This window comes from Sminthopsis crassicaudata, chromosome 1, assembly GCF_048593235.1.
Source record: "Sminthopsis crassicaudata isolate SCR6 chromosome 1, ASM4859323v1, whole genome shotgun sequence".
Lineage (NCBI taxonomy): Eukaryota > Metazoa > Chordata > Mammalia > Dasyuromorphia > Dasyuridae > Sminthopsis > Sminthopsis crassicaudata.
In genome coordinates, this window is record NC_133617.1 from 634,623,668 (window position 1) to 634,648,656 (window position 24,989).

A 24,989-nucleotide genomic window follows, 5' to 3' on the forward strand; every position below is an offset into this window, starting at 1 on the left:
GATAACCCCCACTGATCATTACTATAGGCCATTGTTCTTCTTTCTGCTTGAAAAACCCAGAATGGACTTCCAGGAATGCCCTATTTTTGTCTCTCCAGTAGTTCTTGAAGACTTTTTTCCATGTAGCTATCCTATTGGGTTTTTTCCCCAAGAAGTCTATTTAAGATCAAGACCAAGAATACAGGAATCTTTAGAACTTGATATAGTTTACCAAGCCCACAGACAGATATTTCTATCACTACATTTCCATGGCACTAATTGTAGGGTGATCAAAGATGAGATATTGATAATAGAGAAATTTTAGACATATTTGAGAATTATTTGAGAATAGCATAACTAGTAAAACAAAATTTCCCAATACCACATATGTTATTTGCAATAGTATTAGAAATGTGATTGCAACACTAAATCAAGAAAAATTAAAAGGATGAGCTTTAGCAAAGAGGAGGAAATTTTTTCTCTATTTGACCATAATATGATGGTATTCTTAGAAAACCCTAGCGAATTAGCCAAAAATTAATCAAGTTTAGAGCTTTAGTAAAGCAGCAGGATATAAAATAAACACATTTTTAAAAATCAGAATTTCTGTTTCACTAATAAAAACCATGAATCAGACAATCAACAAGCATTTATTAAGCTCCACTTATGTGTCAGGCACTGTGCTAAGTGATAGCAATACAAGAGATAATAAACAGAGGGAAGGTTCTAGCATAAGGGGGAATGGAAAAGGCTTTTTTTTGTAGAAATTAAATTTTATCTAAGACTTTGAAAGAATTCAAGGACACCAGAAGGCAAGATGAGGAGGAAGAGAGGTTAGGAAAAGATAACAAGAGAAATATCATTTAAAATAATGGCATAATTTTTGTTATGCTTACTTTAATGATGCTAACTCAACAGTGAGATATTGGGCAAGTCACTTACCTTTCTTGGTCCTCAACTTCTTTATCTGTAAAATGTGAGAATCAGATTAGATGGTCTCTGAGGTACCTTCAAGTTCTAGATTAAAGATCTTATAAAGAAAATTTTCACAGAAATGCAAGACCTAACTAAGTGAAGAAAGATTTAATGTTCTTGCCTAGGTCATTCAAATGTAGCAAAGATGACATTATGTAAATTTATTTATATAATTTCCATCACACCAATCACGTTACTGAGATGATATATCATAGAATTCTCCATAATAAAAAACAAAATTCACACAGAAGAAAAGTTCAAGAATATCTAGTAAAATAATGGGAGTTGGTGTTACTAGCTCACAATCTGTGTTGTAAAGCAATAATGGTCTTATCTTTTATGCTGGTCTTCTTGCATAATCCTTGGTTAATAATGTGTTTCAACCTACTTACATGGACCACATACTTCTCTTTTGTCCTTTGGCTAACCATCCACCACTGTTATAATTTTGGCAGAAAATCTCTTTGGTTCAAGGAAAAGCTTATAATCATTAAAAACCCTATGTAATTTTCCAAAAGCAATCTGAATAGAGATCACTTTGAACAAAACCAAACCAAGAAGATAAGGTGGATTAGAGTGAGAGTATGTGTGCCCACTAGAGAGATGACATAATTTTAACGAGGTTGAAAGATGGATTTTCAAAGTATCTGAAACCAAAGATTTAGAAAAAAAAATCCCAGACCTTATTGTTGTCATAAAAAGGGAAGCAGGAGACTCTTCCACCTTTTTAAAGAATAATCTTCATAAAGGATATTCTTACTAAAATTTCAATAAGGAATTGAGCAAGTTTTTGCAAACTATTCTTTTAACAGTAGATCATGTCTTTATATTTATACAGTTTTATAATAGCATTTACAGAGTGATTTAAGAATTTCAAATTGCTTTACATATATTACTTCATGTGAAAATCACTACTCTGTTGTAAGTATTATTATCCCCATATTACAGAGGAGAAAACTGAGTCAGAGAGGATAAATAACCATCCAATGTCATACAACTAGAAGGAGATTGAGAATTCACACCCTGGTCTTCCAGACTATAAATCCAGTGCTCCATCTAGCATACCGTATGACTGTTTAGATAACAATTGGGTAAAAGATGTAGAGACTACAAGATCCATTTTTGCTTTTGTTTATTGGTTATATTTTAAAAACTGATTCAGTAAAGCAATATCTCCTTCAACAAAGTATCTATGGTGCATATAAAATTATTTAATATTCCTAAAAATGAAATAACAGATAACTTTGTTACGTGATTCTCTAGTTGTTATCAAATTTTTAAACTCATTCATAGTATTTTTGAGATGAAGTAAAAGATCAAGATTATAGAAAATATAATTTAAGCTAGAAGGAAGAGGTCTTTAAGATAATTTTGTTCAATACTATTACTTTATGGTTGAGAAAACTGAAGCAAAGAGGGGACAGTGACTTATACAATTACACAATTAGAAAGTATAAAACATGAAAACTTCTTGAAGAAAAATATAATAACAATTATATGAAATATTTTCCCAACTCTTTAATAATAAAAAATAATAAGAAAAACAAGAACTCAATGTTTGACAAAAATTGCTGGGAAAATTGGAAAATAGTATGGCAGAAACTAGGCACTGACCAATATCTAACACTCTATACCAACATAAAGTTGAAATGGGTCCATGATTTAGCATAAAGGGTGATACTATATTAAGCAAATTAGGAGAACAAGGGAAAGTATATCTCTTAGATCTGTGGAGAATAAAGAATTTATAGCCAAAGAAGAACTAGAGAACATTATGAAATGCAAAATGGATAATTTTAATTACATTAAATTAAAAAGTTTTATATAAACAAAACCAATGAAGACGAGTAGAAGGGAAGCAGAAAACCAGGAAATAATTTTTACGTCTAAGGGTTCTGATAAAGGTCTCATTTATAAAATATATACAGAATTGCTTCAAATTTGTGATACAAACCATTCTCTAATTGATGGTCAAAGGGTATGAACAGACAATTTTCAGATGAAGAAATTAAAGCCATTTCTAGTCATATAAAAATGCTCTAAATAATTATCACAGAAATTAAAACAACTCTGAGGTTGTTTTACATATCTCTCAGACTGGCTAAGATGACCTTTGCCATCATAAGATAATGATGAATGATGGAGGGCATATGGGAAAACTGGGGACACTAATACATTGTTGGTGAAATTGTGAACTGATTCAACTACTCTGAAGAGTAATATGGAGCTATGCCCAAAGGGCATATCTTTTGATCCAGCACTGTCTCTACTAGGCCTGTATCCCAAAGATTAAAAAGGGAAAAAGACCTGCATGTGCAAAAATGTTTGTAGCAGTCCAGTGGCAAGAATCTGGAAACTGAGTAGACGCCCATCACTTGGGGAATGGCTGAATAAGTTATGATATATGAATTTTATATATTTGTTCTATAAGAAAGAATCACTAGGCTGATTTCAGAAAGGCCTGGAGAGACTTACATGAACTGATGCTAAGTGAAGTGAAGTGAATCAAGAGAATATTGTACACAACAACAACAAGATTATGTGATGATCAAGTGAAATGGACTTGACTCTTTTCAATAATGAGGTTATTCAGGCCAATTCCAATAGACTTGTGATGCAGAGAACTATTTGAATCCAGGAAGAGGACTCTGGGGACTAAATGTGGATCACAATATAGTATTTTCAACATTTTTTATTGTTGTTGTTTGCTTGCTTTTTTCTTTCTCTTTTTTTCCCTTTTTAATCTGATTTTTCTTGTGCAGAATGATAAATATGGAAATATGTATAGAAGAACAGCACATGTTTAACATATATTGGATTACTTGATGTTTAAGAGAGAGAGGTGGGGAGAAGGGAGGGAGAAAAATTTGGAACACAAGGTTTCACAAGAGTGAATGTTGAAAACTATCTTTGCATGTATTTTGAAAATAAAAAGCTATTAAAATAAAAAGAGAAACACAAATCAAAACAACTCTGGGGTTTTACTTTTCACTTAGTAAATTGGCAGAGTTGAAAAAAAAGGGAAATCATCATTTGAGAAAGGATCTAGAAAGACATATATAGTAGTATTTTATCAGTATAGCTATGAATTGGTCAGCTGTTCTGGAAAGCACTAAGGAATTATGCTTTTAAAATTACTAAAACATCCATACTATTTGATTCAGAGAAAGTATTATTAAGAATATATATTGAAAGAGATCAGAGATTGAAAGAAGGACCCCCTTTTGTATCAAAGAATCAAAAACAGTGTAGACACTCCTCAATTATGGGAAAACTATACACAATATGGTACACAAATGTATTGGAATTGTACTGTTTAAAAAAAGTGAATATGAAAAAGAAACATAGGATGACTTCTCTGAATTGATGCAAAACAACTAAAAAGAACCAGGAAAGCAATATTAATAGGGAAAAATATTTATTTTTTAAAAAGAAACTAAATTCATTGTAATTATATTGATTAAGCCTGACTCTAAAGAAAAAGTGAAAAAATGTCCCTCTCTTTTTTCTTTACAGAGAATAGACAACATTGCATATCCATTTGGTGGATGATTTAGTTAGTTTTACTCAACTACTTTCTTTCCCCCACTTTTTATTTTTAGTTTAATTAATCAACTAATTAATTAATTAGTTTATTTATTTACAAAGCATATGCATGGATAATTTTTCCAACATTGACCCTTGCAAAACCCTTTGTTCCAAATTTTCCCCTCCTTCCTACTCCCTCCCCTAGCTGACAGGTAGTCTAATACATATTAAATATGTTGAAATACATGTTAAATCCAATATATGTATATATATTTATAGTTATCTTGCTACACAAGAAAAATCAAATCAAGAAGGAAGGAAAAGAAAAACTGAGAAAGAAAACAAATGCAATCAAATAACAACAGAGAGAGTGAGAATGCTATGTTATGTTCCACACTGTTGGCTCTCTTCATCACTAAACAAGTGGAACTGGTTTGAATCCTCTCATTGTTGAAGAGAGCCGCGGCCAGCAGAATTGATCATCATATAATCTTGTTGCTGTGTACAGTGATCTCCTGGTTCTGCTCATTTAATTTACCATCAGTTCATGTAAGCCTCTCCAAGCCTCTCTGAAATCATCCTGCTAGTTGTTTCTTTCAGAACAATAGTATTTCATAGCATTCATAAACCATAATTTATTAAGCCATTCTCCAACTGATGGGCATCCACTCAGTTTCCAGTTTCTTGCTACTACAAAGATTTCCCTCATTTTAAAAAAAGCTTTTATTATTTTACTAGTTAGAGAAGAAGAGAGGGATTTTTTAAAAAATGAAGGTAATATGAAATATCCAAAACTTAAAATAAAAACAACTAAGAAAAATTAAAACTGGGCCTCAAACAAGATCTTCTGACTTCTAACATTCTTTTAATTATACCAAGCATTTCTCTTTGACTTATTTATTGATAAATTTTTTGTGACAGAACAAATATCACAGATTTCTCTGGTCTGATTTGTTTACCATGTTCCAACCTTATCTCACACTGGTAGGTGTGAGACTCCCAAAGAGGAATTATTACTGTGACTCAAAATTTCTTTGCCTCAAGGGTAATGCTGTTGTGGGTAGGGGAGGAGAGCAGATACAGTACTTCCTATATGGAATTGTAGCCTCTGAGTTGACACCAGTATGCTTGAAATTTATACAAAATCTGTCATCATGACACCACTAACTCTTAAACACATTCACTTAATAATAGGCAATAATAGGCAAAAGCAAGAATAATCTTAATGTCACCATTACTCAGAATAAAGCAAAAGCAGAATTATCCAAAACATCATGGTCCACCTATAAATCCGAGTCATATAAAAGGGTATACTTGTAAACATTTAACTACCTGCTCTCCACATGCATGACATACTTTTTTTGTATTTTTTAGGTTATACATGTATATTGATTTTAAAATATTTCTATGTGTCAGATCAGGAGAGAAACATCAGAACAAAAAGGAAAAACTATGAGAAAAAAAAAATAAAAAAAAACCATGAAAATAGCATGCATTCAATCTGGAAGTGGATGATGTTTTCCATCCAAAGTTTATTGGGATTTCCTTGGATCACTGAATTGCTGAGAATAATCAAGTTTGTCATAGTTGATCATTACACAATTTTATTGTTGCTGTGTACAATGTTTTCTTGGGTTCTTCTTGTTTTACTCGATATCAGTTTAAGTAAATCTTTCCAGGCTTTTCTAAAAATTAGCCTGTTCATCATTTTTTAAAGAACTATAATATTTCATTATTTTTATAAAACATAACTTATTCATCTCTCCCCCCAAGGAGCTTCCACAAACATTTTTTTGTACAAGTGGGTCCTTGCTACTGGATCAAAGGATATGTACAGTTTTATAGCCCTTTGGGCATAGTTCCAAATTGCTCTCCAGAAAGGTTGGATCATTTTACAATTCCATTAACAATGCATTAGTGTCCCAATTTTCACATATCCCTTCCAACATTTATTATTATCTTTTCCTGTCATCTGAGCTAATCTTATAGGAGTAAGGGTACCTGAGAATTATTTTAATTTGCATTTCTCTAATCAAGAGTGATTTAGAGAATTTTTTTTTTCATGTGACTATGCATGGCTTTAATTCCTTCATCCGAATATTGTCTATTTATATCCTTTTACTATTTAGCATGATAGATTTTTAAGTTCAATCTGCACTATTAAAATTTTCCCTTCATTTTCTCACACTTAACAACAAGTTATAGCCCCTATTTGTAACATCTGCAAATTTCCAAGGTGTAAGTATTCCCACTGAAAATTTAACAATTAGCCTTTCTAAATTAGTATGAATTGTCTACAGAATAACTTTAGCCATAATCTCTCTCAATGTACTCAATTTTTGTAGAGAAGACTGAGTACATACATATAAGTAAGGAGCATGTGAGCAATAAAAATCCATGTGCTCAAAGCAGTTCATAGCTCTGGATCACAAGGCCTTAGTCCCTTCAGGAATAATCTGCTCCATAAAATGCCATTTTTCTACTAGCTGCTTCCTTTCTGGTCTTAACCACTCTGCTGTTAAGTATATCCTTTTTCCTTCTGCTCTTAAGCTGATGAAGCAATAACAAGGTTCTTTTAGCTAACATTTGCCTCCCTTAACAGGGGGTGGAAAAATGTAATACTATCTTAGTGATTTAAACCAAAGAATCAACAAGCTCCTCATGGTCGGCTCTTTAGGAAATGCAGATAAAATCAGTCAGCTTTTTACTCAGTAGGATTCTGCTTTGTCTGGTTGGCTCTGATCCTCTTCTTAAAGTGCCATTTATCTTTCAATTGAAGATCAGTGATATCACAAGGGTGATGTCTTCACTTAACCATGAAATTGGATTCAAGCAAGGCAGAGTTGCACAAAGTTGTCAACCTCACTCTCTCTTCCAGAGTCATTGAAATCCAGTGGCAATATAAGAGTCAATGCAATGGATGATCATGGCATCTTGCTTGTGCAACCAAGTTCTACATGCTTCATAGTGCTTACTTCAGTTGCCTTCATACTTGGGGTAGAAATCTCTAATCTGAGACCTGTCAGTTACCATCAACTTGGTTTAGCCCATCTACCTGGATGATTTAACAGGGTGTGGCTGATGCACATGCTTCTTAGAGCCAGAGGTAGAGTTTGATCATAGGTGGATACCAAAGATGGATAAGCAGTCCTGAAAAAAGACTCAACAGACCTTCATACCGGAGGTGCTACTCCTTCCTGAATACCCTATACACCCCATACTTCTTTAAATAAAGCATTTATGAAGCATTTCTTTTTTCCTTATTTCCTTTTCTCAATCTCATAAAGGCAATAGATAGCAACTAAGTACCTTCCAGATTTTCCAGGCTCTCAAACTGTAGATGGTGCTGGAGGGCAATAAATTTAAATAGCAGGAAAATCCAGCTCTTTCCCAATAAGCTTTCCAGAAACTGATCCAGCCTTTTTCCCTTCTTTTCCCTCTTTCCCCAATCTCCCCCCACCCCAACTGTGGCAATCATCAAAGCAATGTATCTCTTTCAATCCCTAGGCTCCCAGCTGGATTCTTCACATTCTTCTCCTTAGTTAATTTTTTTATTCCTCTCAAAACCTCAAATCAGAGCCTCATGGTGGTCAGTGGTTCATTTTCTTTTATGAGGTAAAACTCACACACACACACACACACAAATCTTCCTTTCAAAAAATTAGCTATGAATTTAATAGTTCTTATTTAATCTAATGTGAAGGTGAAGACAAAATGCATGCAGGCACTGAGGACAGTCAGAAGCTAAAGTGATAGAAAACACTCCCACTTATGATATCACAGATCTAAAGACCCATGGATGTTAAGATGGAGGTAGTAATGGCATGACATTCTTAGTGATGGCATACATCATTAGCATGAATATTGAATCCTTAGAAGTGGTTGCATTGTTCAAATTTACACTGTCTTTCCATTGGGCTGGAACAATTTATCATATTTTACATAGTTATAACTTCAAATAGTGTGAGTTAGAATGCATGTGACCACTTCTGGGAGCTCATTATTTGTATTAACCAAGACCTAGCTGTTCTTTTATTTAACTATTTAATTAATTATTTATTTATTTTTTATGTCTGCAATAGCAAAGGGAGTATGCATTCTTTAAGCTGCTATTTACTAAATATATAAATAATAGTGTGCAGTCAATACAGGATAGAAAGTAATGAGCCAGAAATGATTCATAATGTCATTTGGAAAGTGGGAATAGTTGAAACAGATAATCTTTATTTCTGAGAAATGAAACAGAAAAAGAGCCAAGCTTTGTAACTTAAAAGCCAAGTTCATTTTCTGCAAAGGCTGAATTCTTTCCTTCCCCTCAGGTTTTTTGGATAATTACAACAACAAAAATGCTTATTTTGAATTGAGTTTGTGGTTTCCATAGAATTCCACAGAATTGCGAAAGACTATTAGTTATACTACAAGCTTTACTTTACACTTGTAACTCTTTTCCATGCACACCCACTACTGCCTTTTCTTTGTTGATATGTGGGTAAGAACAGAATATATACTTGGTGGTTTCTGAGATGACACTTCAGGTGCAGCAACAGCTTATACATAGTTTGTGTCCTTACTTTCTATAAGCCTGCAGGAAACAGAATGTCCTACTAATTAATTCATTGAACAATAAAATAAATTTTCTCTGTGCCTGTCCACAAGCTGCTCAATCTCAGCCTAGGACTTAAGAGAGTTGGGTGAGAAGGAGATTTTAAATTTCAAGACCTGATATAAAATATACTTCAAAATTACTAATTACCAATTTGACTCTTGAATCCCCCACTTAGGGTATATCCCCTTCTCATTCACAAATAATAGTAATATTTGTAACCTGGAATTCAACTCTGGTGTATTTGCACAAGACTCTCCTTGTTGGTAGAGAGTGATTTCTCAACATTCCATGACTTGAGAGGTGGAGTTCATGAAATCGTGGGAAAGGAGAATTGTTCTTCTTACAGAAGATATACAAAAGATATACAGAAGATCTTTTTAGGAAAAGATATCTTAAAGTCCTGCCTTCTCGATAGGAATTGAAATCTTCTTTGGAGAGGAATGGGTAAGTTTCCAAAGATATCTATGCATGCTTCCACATGAGCCACATTCAGATAATCTCATGTGGCTATATTCATAATCTAGAAATCAACTCATTCCTTCTCATGTATACGTGAAGAAGGCAACTCTTTCTCAACCCCACACTTGCACAGACGAAGCCAAAAATCTTTTTGAAAAGGATGTATGCTTGATTTTATACTTATCTGATATGGATGTGACTGTACTCAAGAAAAATTATGAAGAACAAACTAAGAAGTTGCTAGAATTTCTGGAAAATTGGGCAATAACAATAAATAGGTAACAACACGTATGACAATATTATTATTGCACATTCAACAGACCTAGTCAACACACAAGTTTTATTGTATAAAACAAAATTGGAATAAAAAATGTCCTCTAACAATACATTGTAATTTTTTTTTACAAAATCAGACTTATCTTCCCCAATACCTGGCTGTGTCTTGTCTTCTTCAACCCTCTCTTTCTCATGCTTTGTCATTGTCTCACTCTTTCTCAAGCACTCCTTCAACCCAAATACTGATGCCTGTCTATACTATCCTTGAAGAGGATGCTTGGCATGTTTAAAAAATCCATTGCAGTTAAAAGGCTTCACTTCAGTCCTGGCTTTGATATTTAGTACCTGTGTAAGCTTAGACAAATCATTTCCTTTCCTCTGTCATTATGTTTTCTGCTTTGTTAAATTAAAGGGACAGATGATTTGGTCTCTAAGTTCCCTTCTTCTGTCTCTGGCATTTTATAATTCTGTCAGATAATTTTAATTTTAATTTAGTTGTATATCAGTGTGAACAAGATCATCAAAACATTTCCTAAAAGTACCAGAGAATTTAGGTATAAAATGGATTATTCTAGAAATAATTTCAGATCTGGTGTAAGAAGACAGAGATGTCATTGGTCTCAGATTTCTTAGTAACTTCCTTATCTGCCTATTTGGCCTTCCTGAAAGATTGTCCCTGAATTTGTTCATTTTTCATGTCCAACTCCTTGTGATCTCATCTGGGGTTTTCTTGGCAAAGATACTGAAGCCATTGCCATTTCCTTCTCCAGATCATTTTACAGATGAACATTGCAAACAAGGTTAAGTGACTTGCCCAGAATCATACACTAGGAAACGTCTGAGGCCAGATTTGAATTCATCATCCTGATTCCAGGTTCCATTTTCTATTCACGGCACCATTTTGCTGCCCTTGGCCTGGAATAGAGCTAAAGAATAGGTATATAGAACTCAGATTTAGTGGTGGGTCCTTTCCTCTTATTTTTGAATTTAATAAGAACCAGGAATTTTTATGACAATGACGTCAAAGAAGATACATTTTAAAGTAAGGGAACGGGCAATTTGAGAGGATTCATCAGCCAATTTTTTTCCCTCTCATTAAAATAAGACTATACTATAAGCATAGTTATAAAAATGAGTTGCATAATTAAACCCCATTAGTCTAAACTATTGATAAAAAGTTGATAAATTCTGAGCTTTGTGAGTGAAGATTAAGCAAAGCTATTGCTGTTAAAAAATTAACAAACAAATAAAACTCAGTAACAAAAACAACTATCTTTTCATTTACTTTGTCTAGGACACTTTTAATTTTACTATTCTTCAGTACAGTTGATGGACATTTTATTAACTTAATGAAACAATAAAATAACTATTTTAGTCAAACTTCATTTAGGAAAACTTGCAGTAAAGAGTTGCTAGAGTAATCAGTAATATCAATGTTGTATTATTTAATTGGATTTTCAGTTTGTATAATGGAAGTAACCTATATAAAACACTTTATCTGCAAAAAAAAAGAAAAAAGAAAAAGAAAGCTCCCTTCTGGTGGACTTCATTTTTTCGATCTATCAATCAATTGATAAGCATTATTAAATGTCTAATACTAAGGTACTAATGCTGTAGGTATAAATACAAAACCAAGACCATTCCTGCCTTTGAGGAGCTCATATTCTGTTAGGAGAAAACATGGTTACAAGTAAGGGAATAAAATATAAGTGAATACAATACATATGAAATAATTACTGTTAAGATACGGCCATCCTCTCAGTTCCCCAAGCTTCCAACCTAGGTATCATTTTAGATTCCTCATTATCTCTTGCCCTCTATATCCAATCTGTTGCTAAGGCCTGTCAACTTCACCTTTGCAACATCTCTTGAATAAGCTCTCTTCTCTCCTTTGATATTGCCGCTGTCCCAGTGAAAGTCCATATCATCTTACTCTGGGATTATTGCAATATCCACTTGTTAGTTAATCTTGCCACAATTTCTTCCTATTCTAGACTATCCCCTATCTACCATGTCTCTCATATCTTGAATGTTCTTTCTCCTTATTTCCTCCTCTTGCCTATCTTGATTTCCTTCAAATCCCAGCTAAAATCTCATCTTCTATAAGAGACCTTTTCTAATTCCTCTTAATTCTAGTACTTTCACAGTAAATTATTTCCTATCACAAACATAATCTTTTTTATAAATTTGTTCATTTGTTGTTGTGCCCATCAGATAGTGAGCTCCACAAAGACAGGAACGATTTTTTTAGTTTTCTTTATATCCCTACAGTACTCATCATAGTGCCTGATATAGAATAGGGTATTGTTTATTGAGCATTGATGAAATTTTTTCCACTAGTTCCCTCATTTGTTTTCTAATTTTTTTCAAATTTCATTTAATTTATGTAATTTCTAAGGTTTTGTTTTTAATCTCTTCATTCCTTCTGTCATTCTAGTTTAGCTTATGACCAAACTACATTTTTCCTTGAGGCTTTACTTATAAATGTTTCATACCTATTTACTTCAGGGGTTTTGCATTGGATGATATAGAGTAACATTGACAAAAAGAGTGTTTGGGTTGTCTGAGAAAAGAGTCAAAAGTTTGTATGTCTTGGAACCCAACTTATTGAAAAGATTCAGATGAATATTTACAAAAATATAAACCATATTCATCCATTTTGGTTAGATGGTCAGATTTGCTGCCAAACAGTTGGGCAAAATAACTCCTAATTATTGCTTTAATTTCTTTTTTCATTGGTGGTAAGTTCACCCATTTCATTTTTGATGAATAGATGAATTTAGAAAAATATAGATTGTCTAGATTAACAGACGAGGAAATAAATTACTTTAGTAGTCACATTTTAGAAAAAGAAATCGAACAAACTATTAATCAGCTCCCTAAGAAAAAATCTCTAGGGCCAGATGGATTTACAATTCAATTTTACCAAACATTTAAAGAATAATTAATTCCAATACAATGTAAGCTATTTGAAAAAATAGAGAAAGGAGTCCTACCAAATTCCTTTTATGATACAGATATATGATGCTGATATCTAAACCAGATAGAGTCAAAAGAGAGAAAGAAAATTATAGACCAATTTTCCTAATGAATATTGAAGCAAAAATCTTAAATAAAATATTAGCAAAGAGATTACAGCAAGACATCACCAAGATAATATAACATGACTATGAGGATTTATACCAGGATTGCAGAGTTGGTTAAATATTAGGAAAACTATTAGCATAATTGACTATATAAATAACCAAACTAATATAAATCATATAATAATCTCAATAGATACAGAAAAAAATTTGACAAAATTCAACACCCATTCCTATTAAAAAACATTAGAGAGCATAGTTTTCCTTAAAATGATCAGTAGCATCTATTTAAAACCATCAGTAAGCATCATATGTAATAGGAATAACCTAGAAGTGTTCCCAATAAGATCAGGGATGAAACAAGGTTGCCCACTATATATTCAATATTGTATTAAAATGTTAACTTTAGCAATAAGAGAAGAAAAAAAAATGAAAGGAATTAGAATATGTAATGAGGAAACAAAATTTTTACTCCTCACAGATGATATGATGGTGATATACTTAGAGAATCCTGGAGAATCAACTAAAAAAACTACTAGAAACAATGAACAACTTTAGCAAAATTGCAGGATACAAAATAAATCCACATAAATAATCAGCATCTCTATATGTTACCAACAAAGCCCAGCAATAAGAGATACAAAAATGTAGAGGGCGGGAACTTTGGAGAAATATAATTGAAACATATATACTTAATACTTAGCATGATGATGTAATAGTTCTCTAGTTCATAAATACTCAGTATACTGTAATGATGTAATTGTAATATTAATAATTTAAACTGGGGACAAAGTCAGACTCAGAGGGAGACTGGTGGAGACTATCAGACTGCTGGAGGAGATTGGGTCTGACTGAGACTGAGTCAAACAGACTGTGAAGGACACAATAAAGACTTTGGACTCTATTTTTGTTCATCCTCGTGGTGACCACAGCCCTCCCAGAAGACCTCCAGAAAGCTAGCCTGGACATTACACAAAGAGAAATTTCATTTAAAATAACTGCAAATAAAATGTTTGTGGCAGTCCTTTTTGTAGTGTCTAGAAACTGGAAATTGAATGGATGCTCATCAATTGGAGAATGGCTGAATAAATTATGGTATATGAATGTTATGGAATATTATTGTTCTGTAAGAAATGACCAGCAGGATGATTTCAGAGAGGCTTGGAGAGACTTAGATGAACTGATGCTGAATGAAATGAGCAGGACCAGGAGATCATTATATACTTCAACAACAATATTATATGATGATCAATTCTGATGGACATGTCTCTCTTCGACAATGAGACGAACCAAATTTGTTCCATTTGTTCAATAATGAAGAGAACCAGCTACACCCAGTGAAAGAACTATGGGAAATGAGTGTGAACCACATGTAACATTTCTACTCCCGCTTGCATTTTTTATTTCCTTCTCAGGTTATTTTTATTTTATTTCTAAGTTCAATTTTTCTTGTGCAGCAAAATAATTGTATATGTATATATATATATGTATATATATATATATACATATATTGTATTTAACATATACTTTAATATATTTAACATGTATTGGTCTACTTGCCATCTAGGGGAGGAGGTGGGAGGAAGGAGGGGAAAATTTGGAACAGAAGGTTTTGCAAAGGTCAATGCTGAAAAATTACCCATGAATATATCTTGTAAATAAAAAGCTATAATTAAAAAATAATAAAATAACTGCAAATAACATAAAATATTTGGGAGTCTACCTGCCAAAGCAAACCCAGGAACTATATGCACAGTTACAAAATACTTTCCACACAAATAAATCCAGATCTAAACAATTGGAAGAATATCCGGTGCTCATGGGTAGGCCAAGCTAATATAATAAAAATGACAATTCTTCTAAATTAGTCTACTATTCAGTGCCATACCAATTAAACTGACACGAAATTACTTTATAGAGCTAGAAAAAAATAATAACAATATTCATCTGGCAGAACAAAAATCAAGAATTCCAAGGTAATTAATGGAAAAAATGCAAATGAAAGTGGCCTAGCTGTGCCAGACCTAAAACTATATTACAAAGCAGTGATCAACAAAATTATTTGCTCCTAGCTAAGAAATAGAGTAGTTGATCATTGGAATACATTAGTTTCACAAGACACAATAGCCAATGATTATAGTAAGATAGTGTTTGATAAATTCAAAGACAAGGCAAGTAATTTGAAATAGATTATACATGTAAAGATATGTAAAACATATTTCCATATTATTCATGTTGCAAAAGAAAACATAGGCAAAAAATAAAAAAAATAGCAAAAGTAAAAATAATATATATGTTTTGATCTGTATTCAAATTCCATCAGTTCTTTCTCTGGAGGTGGATAACATCTTTTTTTATCACAAGTTGTTCGTCTCAGATCATTGTATTGCTGAGAATAGTGGAGTCATTTACATTGAATGTCATACAACATGTTGCTGTCACTGAGTACAATATTCTCCTGATTCTGTTCACTTCACTTTTCATATCAGTTCATATAAGTCTTCCCAGGTTTTTCTAAAACTATCCCATTTGTCATGTCTCATAAAATAACAGTATTCTGTCATAATTGTATAGTTTACTTCTTTATCCACTTCCCTATTAATGGTCATCCCTTCAATCTCTAATTTTTTGTCACCACTAAAAGAGCTGCTATAAATATTTTTGTAGATGTAGACCCTTTTCCTTTTCATTTAATCTCTTTGGGGTACAGAACTAGTAGTGGTATTTCTGGGTCAAAAGGTTTGTACAGTTGTTTTGCCCTTTGAACATAGTTCCAAATTGCTCTCCAGAATGGTTGGATCAGTTCACAATTCTGTCAGCAATTCATGAATGTCCCAATTTTTCCACATTCCCTCTAACATTTATCATTTTCCTCTTCTGTCATATTGGCCAATTTGAGGAGCATGAAGTGATACCTCAGATTTGTTTTAATTTGTATTTCTCTAATTATAGTGACTTAGAACGTTTTTTCATATGACTACAGATAGCTTTGATTTCTTTTTCTGAAAACTATCTGATCCTATCCATTAACCATTTTACCAATTGGGAAATGACTCATATTCTTATAAATTTGACTCATTTCTTTACGTATTTGAGAAATGATGTCTTTATCAGAGGAACTTGATATAAATTTCCACACCCTTTCTCAGTTTCTTTCTTTCTTTCTAATCTTGACTACAATAGTTTTGCTTGTGCAAAACATTTTTAATTTAATATAATCAAAGCTATCAGTTTTATATCCTGTAATGCACTCTCTGTTTCTGTGTATGTGTGTCTCTATCTCTCTGTCTCTCCCTCTCTCTTTCTCTCTCTGTCTTTGTCTATCTCTCTGTCTCTCTGTCTCTCTGTCTCTCTGTCTCTCTCTCTCTCTGTCTCTCTCTCTCTCTCTCTCTCTCTCTCTCTCTCTCTCTCTCTCTCTCTCTCTGTCTCATTTGGTTATAAATTCTTCCCTTATCCACAAACCTGAGAGGTAAAAAATTTCAAGCTCCACTAATTTGTTTATGATATCACCCTTTATGTCTCAATCATGTACCCATTTTAACCTTATCTTGGTATATGATGTCAGATGGTGAAACATACTTAGTTTTTGCTGAACTGCTCTCCAGTTTTCCCAGAAATTTTTCTTTTTCAAATACTGAGTTCTAGTCCCAAAGCTTAGTCTTTGGATTTATCAAATACTGATTACTGTAGTCATTTACTACTGTGTATTGTGTATCTAAGCTATTCCACTGATCAACCACTCTCTTTTTTTAACCACTATGATTGTTTGGGTATTGCTTTATTTGAGATCTACTATGATTAGGCCATCATCCTTCACATTTCACATCCTTGAGATTCTTGATTTTTTGTTCTTCCAGATGAATTTTTTTTCTAGTGCTATAAAACATTTTTGGTGGTTTAGTTGGTATGGCACTGGATGAGTGAATTAATTTAGGTAGAATTGTCATTTTTATTTAACTGGCTTGACTTACTCACAAACAATTAATATTTCTCCAATTCTTTGGATTTAACTTTATTTGTATGAAAAGTATTTTGTAATTGTGTTCATATAGTTCCTGAGTTTATCTGGGCAGATAGGTTACCAAGTATTTTATATTGTATGCCATTATTTCACCCTTTCTTCTTAAATGACTGTTAAAAATTCTATTCTAAAGCAGGCATTTTTAGGAATTTTGTCTGGGTTGGAAAAGGTCAATAAAGGGAAATTATTTTGCAAGAATCATCTTACACCTATTTAGTAATGAAAAGTGACTCAATAAAGGAAGTTCCTTGTGGTTTTTCTAGTCATATCTAGAAGAAAAAAAGGTGTCAAGGCCACTATCAGACCCACAGTTTCTTAACTGAAAACTTTTATTGGTACCTACTTTACATGTTTTTAATAAGAAAAACTTAAATTTAAACACCATCCTTGGCAAAATATAGAAAGTCTTTAAAAACAAAGCAAAGGATGGAGTTAAAGTTTAGATTAGTTAGGCAGCTAGGTTTAAGTTGGCTAGGTTTACATTGAAAAGACTTATTCAAAACTCTAGGAAAGAAGAAAAGTGCCCTTCAAGAAATAGCAAAGATGACTTCAAATGGAACCAGAATCATAGCCTCATAGAACTGGAAATGGAAAGGACCTTAAAGAGCTAGTGTTACCCCTTGGTTTTACAGTCGAGAAAGCTAAATCCAAGAAAGGTCAAGTAACTAGCTTAATGTCATACAGGTAATACATGACAGTATTCAGACTCAAGTCCACTGACTTCTAATCTATTACTCTTATTCTTCTGATACTGTATTGTCACTGCTGTGTTTAGATTTAATTTTTAAGCCACTCAGATTCTATGTGCTTTCTTCTTCTTCTTCTTTTTTTTTTTAGTGTGCTTTCTTCTTAAAGCTAATTTCTACCTTTCTCTTGAAGCAGTAGAATTAAGGAGTGTTAGAAATTTTATTTAAACTTTAGTTTTAGTTTGGAATAATCCTAATTTCAGTGTTTATCTTATTATATAGGTCAATAAGCAATGCCAAACATTAGCAAAATCAAAGGACATATCTTGTCTTTCTGTTTACAATTGATAAAAACAACAACAACAACAACTATATTTCATGTGTGTTGTGTGTGTGTATCTGTCTGTGTACATGTTCAGTTTTTGTTAGGAATCTATTGTGTCAAAATAAAATGTATTATTTTTTAAACAAGAGGTAACAAATTATGACTTTTAGCACTTAATATTCCTATTGTACCCTAAGAAGGATTATCACACTCAAAAATGTATAGTTGACTCCTTCAAAAAAAATAACTATGAATTATACAATTAGCACTTGTTCTGACTATTGATTCTTCAATAAATATGCATTATTGCTTAAGAATGTTCTATGAATTGAATTAATAAAGATTATTTTTTATTGTCTAAAGGCATTTCTAATGTAATTCTTTGATGACCTTTGAATTCCTTGAGGATATTGCTAATCTAAATTCCATGAATTCTCATCATGGTTATCCCAGAAATTGGTCAGTGAAAATGTATTTCTGATACTCACCTATTAAATGCAGATGACTTTTCATGTGTAAATCATTGATTAATAATATATAAACATTCATAAAATATATCATTTCTATTTTGTCACTGTCCTTACTATTTTGACATTTTGTTAGAATAAAATCAAAACTTCACCAATGTGAATACTATCAACCAACCCTTACACATTTGTTTTACTTATATAATTGTTGCTTGTCATCTGATAAATTCCCTGCAGAGAATTCACCTAATGAGCTAGAGACTTTCCACTCATTTTTTTCTTATCTTAAGGGCTGAGCCAGAAGCAGGACAGGAAATCAGGGCTTTGTTTCAGAGCATTAAAATTTATGGTGCATTAACAAAAATTACTTAAATTGCAGAGTGTCTAGCTATCAAGAATAATTCATTAAAATAGGCAGCTAACAGAAAGCCTTGGTGATAACACCTTAGTTCCTTTGTGGTCTGTTTCCTATTAGTGGGGATTGGTGTCCCAGTATCTCTTCCTCCCTCGCAGGGGAAGATATTCTGGTTTCTTTCCCTAACAGCCCCCTCAATTCATTTTATCATAAAAAGTGAATATGAGAGTCTATGGAGAGCAAGCCTCCTGCTTGCACCAGACATACTTTGTGGAGTTTTCCCCAAGTGCTGAAATTATTAGTAAGGGAAGTGGCTAGGCAGGCTATCTCTCATTTTCATTGGAACAAGTTTTCTTTTCCAATCACAGTTTTAAACATTAAACTTTTTTTTTTTTTTTTTGAATGGCTCTGGGGCTCAAGCTTTTTCAGAAAATACTCCTGATGTAGCTAGATAGCACAGTGGGATACTTCCTGAGTTCAAATTTAGCCTTATCTTTTTTTTTTTTCCCTCCCTGAGGCTGGGGTTAAGTGACTTGCCCAGGGTCACACAGTTAGGAAGTGTTAAGTGTCTGAGATCAGATTTGAACTTGGGTCCTCCTGAATTTAAGACTGGTACTCTATCCACTGCGACACCTAGCTCCCCCCAAATTTAGCCTTAGAACTTAGGAAAAAAGACTTATTCTTCTGACTACTGGCTTCATGAGAGAACACGTGTGATTCTAAATTCTTTTTAGGGAGAAGTCTCTAGAAGGAGAAAAAGACTCTGGGGAGATGTCAATTTGTAAAGAAGTCAGTACCTTGAATATGTCCATATCTCCAGTTTACCACATTAGAAATTTCAAGAAATTTTCCATAGGGTCATATTGGATTCTCTCTCTCTCTGTCTCTGTCTCTCTTCCTCCATTCTCTTCCTCTCCTTCTCCCTCTCCCCACTCCATCTTTCTCTATCTCTGTCTTTCATATCTCATTCCTAGTGAGAGAGCTCTGTGTATTTCATGATATATTCTAATCTGTGTAATTTCTTGAACTTCTATTTGTTATTTAATTAGATAAATTGGTTTATTCACTATCTAGTATTTGTGATGATTTTTGTGTGTGTGATTGGGATTTGGTGGGAAGGGAATGAAGACTTCAGAATTTCCTTGGATATCTCTAAAGCAGGGGTTCTCAAACTATGGCCCACGGGCCAGATGCCATGGGCTGAGGATGTTTATGCCGCCAGCCGATTATGGCAAATGGGCTGAGGGGCGGAGACAGAGTGTGAAGTTTTGTTTTTACTATAGTCTGGCCCTACAACAGTCTGATGGACAGTGAACTGGCCCTCTATTTAAAAAGTTTGAGGACCACTGCAAAGGAAAGGAAAAGGAAAAACTAAGAAAAGTGACTTGAAACTAAAGTTTTATTTTACCTAGACTAGCATTATTGGGGTGGGGGAAGAGACAGATAGATATAATTCTTGTCTGGTACATCCTCTCTGAAGAAAATGGGTCAGCCTCTTGCTCCAAATTCCTCTTCTCCTGTAGGCAGGAGTCAAAATCTCCCTTAGAGAGGAGTGGTTAAGATTCCAGAAATACTTCTACCATGAATTGCATGTAACAGATCCATGTGGACATACACATAACTTACATAGGCAGCATATATTTTTGTAATTCAGTTTTTTTCTCTCATTAATGCTTTTTAGAGTCTTGATTCCACTGTGACCTATGTAGTGGACCCAAAGATGGGCTAATAACTATTTAACAACTGTCTCTATGGAAAAAATAATATGGCTCTCTACTTTGCATTTTTAAGCTTTTCTCCAACACTTTCTTAAATCCAGGTAATCAACAAAACAACAAATCAAATCCTGATAGTGTTTGCATATTTTTAAGATAAATATTCACTTGAAAGTTTAACAATTGGCTCTCATAAACCAGTTCAAGCTGGCTGTAGCACATCCCTAGAGATCTGTACTTGTGTTCTTCATCTATGTCTACACAAACTTTTTTATGAAATTCCTCTATATGTTCAAAAAGGGCAGGAAATGTTAACTTCTTTATGATTTCAAAGTTTTCAAATTTTCATTTGGTGAACATTTGTTAAATACCTATTATGTGAAAAGCAATGTGCCAGGTACCAAAGATACAGATTTTTAAAAATTATACCTGGGCAGCTAGGTGGTGCAGTGGATAGAGCAGCAGCCTTGAATTCAGGAGGACCCGAGTTCAAATCTGGTCTCAGACACTTAACACTTCTTACCTGTGTGACCCTGGGCAAAAAAAAAAAAAAAAAAAAAAAAAAAAAAAAAAAAAATTATACTCTCTTGCCTCAAGGAACAAGGGAATACCACAGGATATACAACATGTTCAAAAATAAGTACAATACAATGCAAAGTGTGAAAGACAAAGACAAATATTTTAATAAAACTTGAGGACAGAAAAAATATCTTTTAGTTGCATTAGCTAATTAGCTCCTCCTTTCATGGAGGAGGTGACACTAAATTAAGCCATAAAAAAAAATGAATTCTGAAAGACAGGATGAGTGTCTTCCAAATTATTTTTTTTAAGGTTATTAAAATGTGTAGTGGTAATTGATGCCATGTTAAAGGGCAGGGAACAACTCTAGTTTGGCTGCAATTTGGAGTGCATAAGGAAATATGAAATAAAGCTGAAAATGTAAGGATGTATTGCCACAATTCTCTTAAAAGCATCAAACATCAGGAAAGGGATACAGAAGGCAGCTGATATTGCCAATTTTTTTTTCTTTAAATAAGGGACTCATTGTATTCCCCTTGATTATGCTTTCTTATATAGGGAATACCATTGTCTCAAAAAAGTCTGACTATAATAAAAGATAATTCTCTAGGTGTATAAAATGATTTAGTTGTAAAGGGCTGAAACTCCAAAAAGGTATGCTTGAATCAGACAACTTAGCACTTAAGGCTAATTACCTATTCGCTGTGAGACAATAACTCTATTAGCATATGTTTGTATAAATGGCTCTTCTCACCATTGGTGTTTGGTGTGAAGATAATCAGAGGCAAGGATTGGAGGGCAGAAGGAGAAGGGCCAGAGAGGCACTTAGTGGCAGAACAAGGAGGAGAGAAGTTGGTGACTCCTGAATCCAAGATTCTGCTTACCTGCCTCTCACTTCTCCCTCTAAAGACCAAAGACTTTGATTTATCCTGACTCCGACTGACCCCAAGGCCCTCCAGGGAGCTAGGCTGGATTCTTCATTTAGTGAGCAATCTAAATGTCAAAGACTGTTGTCAGAAATTCATTACAATTTGTTCACAAAAATAATAATCATAGTACGTAATTTTTCCTAATTAAATCCTTTTTGTCTTCATCAGATATATCCTGATAAAAATAATACCTACCTCCCAGGATTTTTGTGAACATCAAAAAAGGTAACATTTTTAAAGTACTTTGTAAACCTTAAAGGTTTACAATGTATATGTGTGTATATATATATATATATATATATATATATATATATATATACATATATATATCTCAATATAATATATATCTACATAAATGTTGGGGATTATTATTAAAAAGAAATATTATTTTTAGTTGCCTTTAATTTACTAATTAGCATAACATTTTATTTAATGTTTTGGATAGAATGGAGAAGACTATAAATTATTTCACTTCAGCCAATGGGCACAAAGGAAGTAACTCAAAATTTGAGCATGGTATTTAAATCCAAACTGAAAGAGTCACATGTTAATTTATTTTTATAAGGAGGGATAGGTCCTAGATTAAAATAAACAAAAAATTAGTTGGATAATATTGACATGTTAAGGGAGTATGTTTTAAATTTATGACATAGATTAAATTCTTAGCAAAATTTATGCATTGTCAACTGATATTAATTAATATGCTAAAGTAAGAATAAAAGAAGAAGAAGAAGAAGAAGAAGAAGAAGAAGAAGAAGAAGAAGAAGAAGAAGAAGAAGAAGAAGAAGAAGAAGAAGGTGATGATGATGATGATGATGATGATGAAGATGATGGCAATAGAGTGCCTGCCCTCTAGGTACTTACAATTTATTTCCTCCATTGCAAAAGAGGAATTAAAATACTGAACTCTTGGAAGTACTATGAATGATTGTTACCAACATCTTAACAAAAGTAATACTCTGTAACCTCTTAGTATATAAAAAAATACATAGTTTAATCAAAGTCTTTTTATAATTTAAGACAGGATGTCTGTCAAAAGAGAATAGTAAGAGAGTTCAAAGCACCAGTTAAAGGAAACATTGGCTGTTTAGATGCTTACAAATGGACTTTATTCACCGGAGAAAATATTGCAACAGACAGGATAGGTTTCTCTGGAAAAACAAAACAAAAAACAAAACAACAAAACCACTAAAAGTGAACTAGCCACTGTATATTTTTGTACAGATAGAACTGGCCCTCTTTAGAAAGGCATCTAGTGGCCAAACTATTGAAATATAAAGAAATCAGAATAAATGGTCAGTCCAAAATGAAAGTACTCTTAAATAGTAGCTTCATCATTGGGCTTAAGGCTAGTAATAATTTAACAAATTGTTTTTTTAAAATAATAATCCTGAATTTGGACAATTACTATTTTATCCATCAGAGGACCTGTAGTGACAAGTGTTGTGGTGGAAAGAATACTGAATTCAAGGTTAAAGGATTATTGTTTGAGTCCTAACTTTGTTACTCATCACTGTGTCATATTAGGTAAGTCACTTAGTGATTTACCTCATCTCTAAGATGAAGAGATTGGAATGAATAGTCTCTAAGGACTCTTCCTGCCCTGAATCCTATGATCGTTATAGTAGTCCCATTTTTTATTTCACTTGGTCAATAATATAATGGGAGCTATTGTTTCTCTTCCTACTTATTTCCTTCTTCCTTCAACTTCCTTCTATCCTAGATTTCCTTTATATATATATATATATATATATATATATATATATATATATATATATATATATATATATATATATATATATATATATATTAGCATGTATGTATATTTGACATTCAGGTGGCACTCCTATCCACTTACCTGATCCTATACATCAAAAATTCCAATGACTGAGAACCATCCCTTCCCCCAACACTGGTGGTACTACTTGTATTCCATCTACCATTAAAAGGAGGTATGGTACAGTTGCCAAATTCTTCATAATACTCAAATTGTGTGTGTGTGTGTGTGTGTGTGTGTGTGTGTGTGTGTGTGTATACAATCTTTTGTTGCCCAGTTTCACTTCTTAGTTTAGGGAATGTGGCTAGTGGGGACTTACCCAATCAAAATAGCTCCGAACCTCCATCTTGTTGGAAAACTTTCTTTTTCAATCTACTATATTTCACAGAGCTATAGTCACATATCCAAGCCAAAATGGCACTCTGCCCTCCTCCTCAAATGATTACTTACACACACACACACACACACACACACACACACACACACACACACACACACAGATATACTTTACAAGTTACCAAGGAATCAGTAAAGTAATAAAATAAATAAATGATGGAATATCATAACATAGTAAAAATCTACTACAAATTTATAGGAACCCAAACTTTCCCCAAACTTAGGCAAGCTTTAACTATTATAGTCACAATTCCAAACCCAGAAGTTTTTGTGAAAGTCCATAGAGTGAGTTGAACTAATAATATGCTATATATTTATATTCTGTTTATAGCCATGGCATGATGGACTATATATATATATTTTTTTTTCAATTTAATTAAGATAGGAAAGTTGCTATAAAGGAAAAAAATGACACAAGAATTTTGTTTTTTCCCTGCATATTTGAATTGAGCCATAGAAACTGCTTTAATGGAACAGGATTTTTTTTTTCTGGGTAATTTTTTTTTTAGCTTTATAATTTACAAAACATATGCATGGGTAATTTTTCAACATTGACCTTTGCAAAATCTCATGTTCTAAATTTTCCCCTTCTTCCCCCTCACCCCCTAGCTGGCAGGGAGTCCAATATATCTTAAATATGTTAAAATATATGTTAAATCCAATATATGTATACATATTCATACAGTTATCGTGCTGCACAAAAAAAAAATCAGATTAAGAAGGGGAAAAAAAACCTGATAAAGAAAACAAAATGTAAGTAAACAACAACAGAAAGAATGAGAATGCTATGTTGTGGTCCACACTCAATTCCCACAGTTCTTTCTCTGGGTGTAAATGGCTCTCTTCATCACTGAACAAGAGGCACTGGTTTGAATAATCTCATTGTTGAAGAG

The 24,989-nt window shown here is 33.0% G+C and overlaps 1 long non-coding RNA gene across 1 annotated transcript in view; it reads right to left on the reverse strand.

Moving 5' to 3' along the window:
• Positions 1-24,989, reverse strand: part of LOC141551332 (uncharacterized) — a 56,105-nt gene that overhangs the window by 16,926 nt on the left and 14,190 nt on the right. The window contains exon 2 of the long non-coding RNA XR_012484833.1: positions 922-946. This is a non-coding gene — a long non-coding RNA (uncharacterized LOC141551332). The remainder of the gene's footprint in view (positions 1-921; positions 947-24,989) is intronic.